Genomic DNA, 9,504 nt, shown 5'->3' on the forward strand with positions numbered 1-9,504 from the left:
TATGAGATTCTGTAATTATAAACTAATTCCTGGACGTCTATTAAGCCTTTAGTAAGATATGATATGATAAATCAATCGTTTATCATAAATACCGAATTGTTAAAAAGTCTTCAAAGAAGTCACAAGTTTGATCCTTTTTTTTTTTATTTGGCATGATGGAGAATTTTTTAAGTTGATCGATATAATTTTGAAATAAACGTTTTCTGGCCAATTTAAAAAAAAATCTTTTTGGCATAGTATGTCCTATTAGAGTGGTCGATGGAGATATAGACGGGTTGGATAAGGGCATCTCAAAAGAGGCTCTTTAGATAGAACGAAGTTGACGTCACTCAGGTCTTTGTTATTGATTGTTGCCATCCACTGTTTATGAACAATTCTCAATAAACTGTATCAACCACACTATAAACGTTCAATGTTACACAATGTTTTGTGTTTTGGTCCGTTATATTTCCGGATGGTAATGTTGTGAGTTTCTTAGCCAAACGCACAGCATCTATAATAGATAGTCGATTGAAGACAGTTTTTTTACCTTTGCTTTTGCCAACCGATCAAATATTTGGATGATTTCAAAATCTGAAAAAAAAAGAAAGAAAATATCATCATACTGACATTCTGACTCTTATCTATTAACTACAATGGTTACATTTTATCACCAAAAATACAAATATATAACTAAAGCAATCTAACAACACTAAACTGGACAAAAAGCAAGCGACATCTAGACTTTTAATGTTAAAATCTGAGCTCCTACAAAAATGTTATGACCTGAAATTGCTAGATCCGTACCAATTTGCATACCAGCAACATCTCAGTGTTGAAGACGCACTATTAACCGCCACAAATTTGATCTCGAAACACCTTGACCAAACGCCCTCGAATTACGCCAGAATCCTGTTTGTCGACTTTTCGTCAGCTTTTAATGCCATGAACACAGATATTTTGCTTCAAAAGTTGTGCAGCATGGATATTCCAAACTACCTTATTAAATGGTATAAAGAGTTTCTGACCCATAGACCGCAATGTGTAAAATTGGGTGAACATATCTCCAACAAAAGAACGTTGTCGAACGGATGTCCCCAAGGCTGTGTGAGTTCCCCAATCCTGTACATCTTATACACCAACGACTGCAGACCATCCTTTGAAAATTGTTTTATAGTGAAATATGCAGATGATACTGCTATTCTTGGCTTATTAAAAGATAAAGTTACCGAAAAGAATTATTTCAAACAAATAAATATATTCACCGATTGGTGTAAACACAATCAGCTTGAATTAAATGTTAAAAAAACGAAAGAACAGGTGTTTGGTGTAAAAAATAAAAACGACTTAAAGTTTGTGGCGATCGGTAAAGATGATGTTGAGATAGTTGACTATTTTAAATATTTAGGAATAACCATTGATAGTTCCCTCAATTTCTCTCAACATATTAATATAATATCTAAGAAAGTTGCCCAAAGATTATACATCCTAAGGAAATTGAGAACATTTCAAGTAAGGAAGAAAACTATGTTAAGAGTTTATGACTCATTGATTAAAAGTGTAATTGCGTTTGGCTGCACCATATGGTTTGGAGGATGCCGACTTAAAGATAAATCAAAAATTTCAAAATCTATCAAAGAGGCATCAAAAATAATAAACCATCCTCTTGATGGAGTAGAAAGAATTCATGGAAAAGCAATAGAAAGGAAAGCATTCTCAATTACCAACAATAAAAAACATATTTTATACCATGAATTTAGTCTTTTACCATCTGGGAGAAGGTTTTGTCAGATTAAATGTAGAACTAACAAGTATAAATCAAGGTTCGTTCCATCAGCAATAAAAATTTTGAATATTTCATATGGTACAGAAAAACCAAGGATTGATTCGTTGACTGATTAACTGATTAATTTATTTAATGTAAGATTAACTGACCAATTGATAATGATGATAATTTTTGGTGTCGAATTGCCACAATCGTAACAAATTGAAAACGAAATGAATATGTTTATGTTGTGTATATCGCACGTGTGAAAGAAAGAAAGAGAGAGAGAGAGAGAGAGAGAGAGAGAGAGAGAGAGGGGAGAGAGAGAGAGAGAGAAAATAAGTAGGAGTGAAATATCTGTTCAATCTTAGTTATCGTTTAACATTATAACAAGTGTAACTAAATGACAAATTGCCATATTTATGGACAATAAAGATCTATTATTATTATTATTATTATTTATTATTATTATTATTATTAGTCTAACTAACTTCAACCTTTAAAAAATCGATTTAGTCAAATTGAATATCAATAATGATTTACTTCATGCGAGACAAGAGAGGCGACAAGAAACTTCGATAAGACAGATCGATATGAGTGAAAATTGAATTTATAGAAGAGTAAAGGAAGGTGCCCCATATGTAAACAATAACATTTGACGTCAAACGTGACCCAGATTTTTTATAAATGACCCGAACTATGCTGCAGTTGACCTTTAGTAATGTCATGCGCATCCAACCAACTTTTTGTTTACATGTTGCTAAGGCAGCAAACTGAAGCTGGTCGTGAATAAATTCCAGCTGTTTACTCCGAGCCTGAGATAGCTAGGGAGGCCACGATCATATTATTTATAGCCCAAATGCTCCTTTTATTTTGTAGGAAAACCATAATCATGGTTCCCCCTCCTCCCGTAAACAAAACCATATCTATGTTCAGGGAAACTAAGATTGTTGCTTGTTTTTGGTTAAGGTGGACCGTACTTTTTTTTTTTTTTTTTACAGCGTATCAAATGATCAAAGTCAAAGCATACGGTCAATGCAATGAAGAGAGTAAATTCGAATCTATCTCCTATCTCTTCGCTCAGATGACCATTTTGAACAGAAGACTACTACTACGTACTTCTACTATAACTGCACTACCACTACTGTATTATAACCACTGATACCACAAAACTAGACTGAACTAACGGACCGTATGGCTCAGCGGTACGGTTTTCGTCTTGTCACAAAAGTCGAGCAATGCCAATGCTAAGTGTGATCAGTAATAGGATGGATGACTAATCGTGAAAAATTGTGGTCCCCGCGTTGTTTCCCTGGCTAAGGCACTTTACCGCTTACCCCACTCGATTGAATGAGTATCTGGCTACAGAAATGACGGGTAGTGACAGGTTTAGTACACAAGGGTCGCTTAACAGGCTGTATGACAAAGAAATATGGTTCCATACGGCTTGTTGAAGTGGGGGGGGGGGGGATAAATATGAAACATTGTGAAGCGCATTGCTCACGGCTATCTGAATCTTTAGAAATGCGCTGTATAAATATTCATATTTATGTACTTGGTCCAACTGTTACTATTTCTACTACTAGACCTCTACTACTAATATTATTATTAATAACAATAATAATAATAATAATAATAATAATAATAATAATAATAATAATAGTTATTATTATTGTTGTTGTCAATATCATCGTTTAATGGTAAAAGTGTTAAAGATACTTGCAAAATGTTGGTGTTGTGTGTGTTGTAGCAATCGGCCTCCAGCGACGCAACTCTGTCTACAAGAGACGCACAAGACCGTGGCACTAAACATCCCTGGCATGCATTTAGTCATACAACATGAAAGCAACATTCACGGTAGCGTTAACTACGTCAAAGTCAAAGACAAATCAATAGTGACATACAACCAGGACATGACAGTAAGTGAGGTGGAAATTCTCAGAATTGAAGGCAGACACTTCAATGTGATATCTGTCAACAAACCTCCACCAACGCCATTCAAGTGGCCAGTTACATCCACCACTAGTGAGAAACCAATGATTGTGATAGGTGACTTTAACAGCCACAGCACCAAATGGGGATACAATGAGAACAACGAAGATGTAGATACTGTTGAGGAATGGGCTGACCAATATAATCTGACACTCTTCTATGACGCATGAATCATCCTTTTCAAGCGCTCGCTGGAGAACAGGTTACAACCCAGACCCTGCATTTGTGTCTTCCAGCCATGTCAAAAACTGTCGGCAACCCCATACCAAAATCACAATCCGGACCAATCGCCATTGAGGTAGGATCAGTCATCTCTACGAGAACAAACAAATTACATGAACTGTGTTCGTGGACCTGGCAGCTGCCTATGACACAGTAAATCACAGGAAACTGCTCCTAAAGGTTGCAAGGGTAACTCGTAACACAAAAATAGTTGCAATAATAAAATCCCTTATGTCAAACCATCACTTTTTTGTGGAAATGGATGGGAAGAAAAGCAGATCACAAAAGAACGGACTCCCTCAAGGATCGGTAATTGCACCTATCCTTTTCAACGTTTATACCAATGACCAACCTCAGTTCGAGAACATCCAGGGGTTTCTATATGCTGATGATCTGTGTCTCGCGTCCCAGGCCTCTGATTTCAAGACCATTGAGGAGAGACTAACGGATGTCCTGGAGCCACTCTCTGAGCCCACATTTAAAGAACTCACAAAATGCTAACCCAGGAAAAACTCAAGAGTGTGCTTTCCATATAAAGAGCCGCCAAGTCTAAAGAAAACAGGAAACTGAACATCTCCTGGAATGGGGACATATTGGAGAACAACACATTCCCCGTGTACCTCGGTGTTACCGTAAACCGCACAATGTCCTTTTCTCAGAACGCAAAGAAAACAAAAGCAAAGGTGGCCAAAAGAAACAACTTCCTAAGAAAAGAGAAGAAAAACTTACACGGGAGCAGATCAGAAAACAGTCAGGACAACCATACTAGCCCTCTGCTATTCAACAGCCGAAAAGGTCTCACCAGTCTGAGTAAGATCCTGCCATGTCAAAATAACACCTGCCGGATCATTAGAGTAACTTGAAACCGACTGCAGTTCCAGTCCTCCATCGGCTGGCTGGCATTGCACCTCCCCACATTCGAAGAGCCACTGCTTCCAAAGCCCAGAAATATAAACAGAAAATGGACCCAAGGCACCCCCAACATGACCACAGCCCAATAAAAAGTAGACTGAAGTCGAGAAAGAGCTTCATGACGGAAGAAAGCATCAACCCTGACCATGCAGCTGTATACAGGATTTCCACACAGAGTGGGACAATCATGCAAATGAAGCTGTTGGAGATCCGAGAGAAGAACTGTCCTACGGAACCGAGCTCCCCAGGAATGAATTGGTAACACTGAACACAGCACGGGCAAAACTTGTGAGAACAACTGGTGGCATGAACAAGTGGGGGCTGGCTGAGACTAGCTTGTGTACATGTGAATGCCCAGAGCAGACATCCTTAGAGAATGCCAGGATGGGCTCAGCTGCACTGACCATGACCTAAGAGTCTGCTCCCCAATGCTGTGGAGTGAGTTTGGTGTTGGTGCGACAAGCTATGATGATGATGACTTGCAAAATTAATAAGTCTTACACCTGGCAACGTATAAAAAAAAAAAAGTAAGATGACAAAGATTAAGATTAGAATGTTAGGATGATGATCTTTTTAATATCAAAATACTTTTGTAACCCGGCATTGCTAACTTTCATGTGTAACCCAGAATGAAAAGTTATTACAAAAGACGAATGCAAGATATTTAGATAAATTGCTAGTCTATCATTGTGGTAGACGTAAATGTATTAAACTTACATATCCAATAACCTGTAGGTTAACAGAGAAGGAAGGGCGCACAAGTTCATTGTAATTTGAAATTGAGGAGTTGGAGTTGGAAGAAAGTTGATTTGCATTGAGTCAGAATTCAATCAAGTCTTAGATTGAAGAAAAAAGCCCAAAGAATCTTTCTTTAAAACAAGAAACAAAAAAAAAAAACCCCAAAAAACCTACAGCGTGCACCAGAATGAATAAAACAGGACAGTCTTTAAACTGCATCAATGGAAATCACATCTTGCATACAAGACCTCTAGTGCTATTGTGAGGACTGGTTCTCAGTCTCACCCGTCCTGCCGTATCTGAGGGCCATAACACAACTTGTGAAATCGAAATAAATTAAAAGCAGATTATAAATTTATATCACTTTTATTGTCATTTCATTCATATTCATGTTATTCAAACTGAAAATCATTTTTAAAAATATAGATAAGATGTTTCTCCATTATAAAGGTATGCTTGTATTCTCATCCTGTGAAAGAGAAAGAAAAAAAAATAAAGAAAATTGATAATTATTACTGAAACTGTGTAGTTCCATTTTTTAAAATCTGTGATTTAAGAGCCTTAGCAAAAGCTTTGATTAAGAAAGGTTCTGATATGCAACATCACATGGTCCCATCTATCAAATTCTACTACCATTACAAATCAGCTACATAAATAGATTCATCAGTACTCTTATCTTGTTGATAAATTAAATTATAAATATAGAAAAGGATATAATAAACTTTTAAAAATAATTAGAAAGTTAAATGGTAGACAAGATAAAGAGATATTTGCCTATTTCTTTTTAAATTTCTTATTCATAACCAAGGAAGCAGGTTTCTTTTGCTATATTCTTCTTGACTTCCCTATGTAAATGTTTCTTTCGAGTGTATAACAAGCTCACAGGGCATTTGTATAAAGAAACAGGAGCCAATACCATTAAAATGGAGATACCACTGCCAAAAATTACAACGGGATAGAAATGCATTGGTTTTAACGTGTATTAGACGCTGTCATTAGAAAAAAGTTTTTTAAAATCTTTACAAACTACAGTAAGCTGCTTTTAAAATTAAGAAACGCTCGAAAGCAAAATATGGTCCTGTTCTCTCAATCACCGCTCTCTAGTCTCTAGATTATACTTGGTAGGTCAATAAAGCTGAGAGGTTTTATGAAGAATATAGAATAAAAACATTAATTCCATTAAAAAAACATAGAAGGGTCCATAATGATATATGAGGAACTCTATAAGATACAGTAACAAATGAAAGCCATTTTGATAATCTTGAAGGATATGACTCAATGATGATGATGATGATAATAATAATAATAATGATACTTCTTCCTGAATATAAATTGTTTAATTCCCATGGTATAGGCAGGCCAATGCTTCCAGAACAATTAAAGGAATGCAGAGACTCATTCTTGTTGTAATGTTATTTAGATCTGAAAAAAAAAGATAAGCATGGCATCCTAAACCATTTTCCCATGGTCCCATAAAAAGCAATATCATCTCACACAAAATCATAAAGTAAAATTCATATGGACCAACCAATGAATAAAAGTTATAATTATCTTATTTTATCAATTATTATCATTGGATTTATTTAACTTTATATTTATTATTATTAATTAAATGCCAATTTGAAATTAAGATAGCAATGTTTGAATGAATAACTGGATCTAACTCTACAAGTAAAATGTAAATGTGCAACTTATTCAGAGTTCATCAAGCACTTGTTACAGTCTGTTGCTTCATGTTACAGGAAAAACTCCAGTTCCATGAGCCTTATGACTCTAAAGGACCAATTATTTCAAAGTAAGATGAAATACCATTTATTGTTTAAAGAAAGTTATCAAGCACTATTTAAGGTCTGTTGCTTCATGTTACAGAAACAGGAATAACTCCAGTTCCATGAGCCTTATTACTCTAAAGAACCACTTATTTCAATGTAAGAAGAAATACCATTCAATGTTGAATATATAGACATGACCTATTTCTTAATGGTTTGCTTATATTCAATAAAAACATTAGAAAACATAATGGACCTGGAACTCAGATACCACTAGGTTGTTAAAACTAAAACCGTTGTGTCAGGTCTAATTTTATCAGAGATTTATGATCATGAAGGCAAGATTACATAACCAATGTCGATTAGCTTTTAAAAAATGGGCTTTTATTTACCTTCTGGTGAACTCATTTGATCAGTATTTCCTGTATTTAACTTTTTGATCACATAAGAAAAGTCTAATAAACATTGAATATTTTTTAATGCCTCTAGATTTCACTTTAAAGTCAAATAAAATATCTGATCACAAATAAAATTTTTGATAATTCGATCAATAGAGAGAGCTTTTCAAAATTGTTGGCTTATCATTCCTCAGGCAAAATTTAGATAAGACATCATGTCACATATCATGGTGTTTCCTATGAATTACAAAATCCTAAAAAGCTTCTTCTTCATAAAAAAACGTATGAAATAAAATTAGGTAATCTAAAGTAATCAGAGAGGTTTAGTTTTCATTTCAATCCAAGGTAAATCCGTAAAGAGTTGTGGGACCAGGCCCTACTTGATCATTACCCCCAAAATAGATTGAACTAACAGGGATGTGTATAAGTATAAAACTGTAACAAAACCCCACGCCCCCCCCCCCCCCCCCCCCCCCCCCCCCCCCCCCACAACACTCATACAAAAACTTAAACACAGTTTTTTTCATTTTCATTTCTCTTGAGCCAAGGGAAACTCGTTGCTCATTTTAGCTGCACAGATTCATTCAATCGCTCCCCCCCCCCCCCCCCTTTTTTTTTAAATCTTTTTTTTTTTTTGAGCGAGTCTATTCTTTTATCCTTTTTTGTTTGGCCTTGTTCCGTTTCTGAGCATGAATTTCTTAAAATTGTTTTATTTTTTTTTTAAATAAAAAAATATTGTTGTTTTTTTTTCCTCTATCGGTCTGGGAATAACCAATTTTCGTTATTGGCAGACCCTGTCTGGGAATAATCATAGCGACGACGAAAATATCAGACCGCACTCCCTGCATTTTACAATTGTATGTTTTCTTTCACAGAGCTACCGACCAAATAAGGCGAAACGGCTTGGAAGATCCAAAACGTCATACATGTAGTTTGACACCTGCCAAATATCAAAGATGCGAGAAGGGGTTGAGTGGGACATTTTCTTTTCCCAGACATTCTCATTTTTTCACCCCTTCCTCCCTCTCTGCCATTCCTTATCCCATCGACTCTCAGCAAAAACAATAACAACAAGTCTTATGTGGCAAAAACGGCTACCAACTTAAATCCCTCAAACAACACAAGATATTGAAAATCGGTGGCAGAGACCCTTTGTCTTGTTCCTTTTCCAGTTCCAGTCATGAATAGATAATGAGAGAATGAAGACTGTTTCGAAATCTATTATTATTATCAGGTCAGGAAAGAGCGAGAGTCAATAAAATATGACAAGCGGTGAAAGCTACGCGCCACGAAAGATGAGGATTTAAAAAAACAACTTTTGTTGAGATTTCAACTACTGAGGAGGGGGTGTCTGCTCTTTTTTTGTTCCTTTCTGTTTTGTTTTTCGGTCAAGTTATGACTGACGCTGACACTGACACACGTTCTAGACTGTAAACGTTACCCATAAAATGTCATAAATTACGAAAAGTGTGTTCTCTCACAGAGTAGTATTCGAATCACTCACTGAATGAGCATGAAGCAGACATGAGTGAAGGAAACGTAAACTCTGTAAGTGAGAATCGGCGAGTGAAGCTGTACTGTAACTGTAACTGTAATTTGTAATGACTGACAGCAGTCAAATTGCGAAGTGAAATGAAAACAAATAAACAAAGCATTCTAAAATTATGCCGGTGAGACATCCAAAGTTAAATACCCGAACGCTATTATGGATTAACATTGAACTAAATCG

At 35.9% G+C, this 9,504-nt stretch overlaps 1 long non-coding RNA gene across 2 annotated transcripts; it reads right to left on the reverse strand.

Annotated features, from left to right (window-relative positions):
* Positions 1–5,955: 5,955 nt before the first annotated feature.
* LOC144958509 (uncharacterized) lies at positions 5,956–9,504 on the reverse strand. Of its 2 annotated transcripts, XR_013642447.1 has the most exons (3): positions 9,280–9,504; positions 6,924–7,030; positions 5,956–6,077 (listed from the first exon to the last, which is right to left on the reverse strand). It is a non-coding gene; the product is annotated as an uncharacterized LOC144958509 (long non-coding RNA). The 2 variants fall into 2 exon arrangements; XR_013642446.1 differs by lacking the exon at positions 9,280–9,504 and having other exon boundaries at positions 6,924–8,178.

Source organism: Berghia stephanieae, chromosome 13, assembly GCF_034508935.2.
Source record: "Berghia stephanieae isolate SIO BIC M18660-M18661 chromosome 13, UCSD_Bste_1.3, whole genome shotgun sequence".
Lineage (NCBI taxonomy): Eukaryota > Metazoa > Mollusca > Gastropoda > Nudibranchia > Aeolidiidae > Berghia > Berghia stephanieae.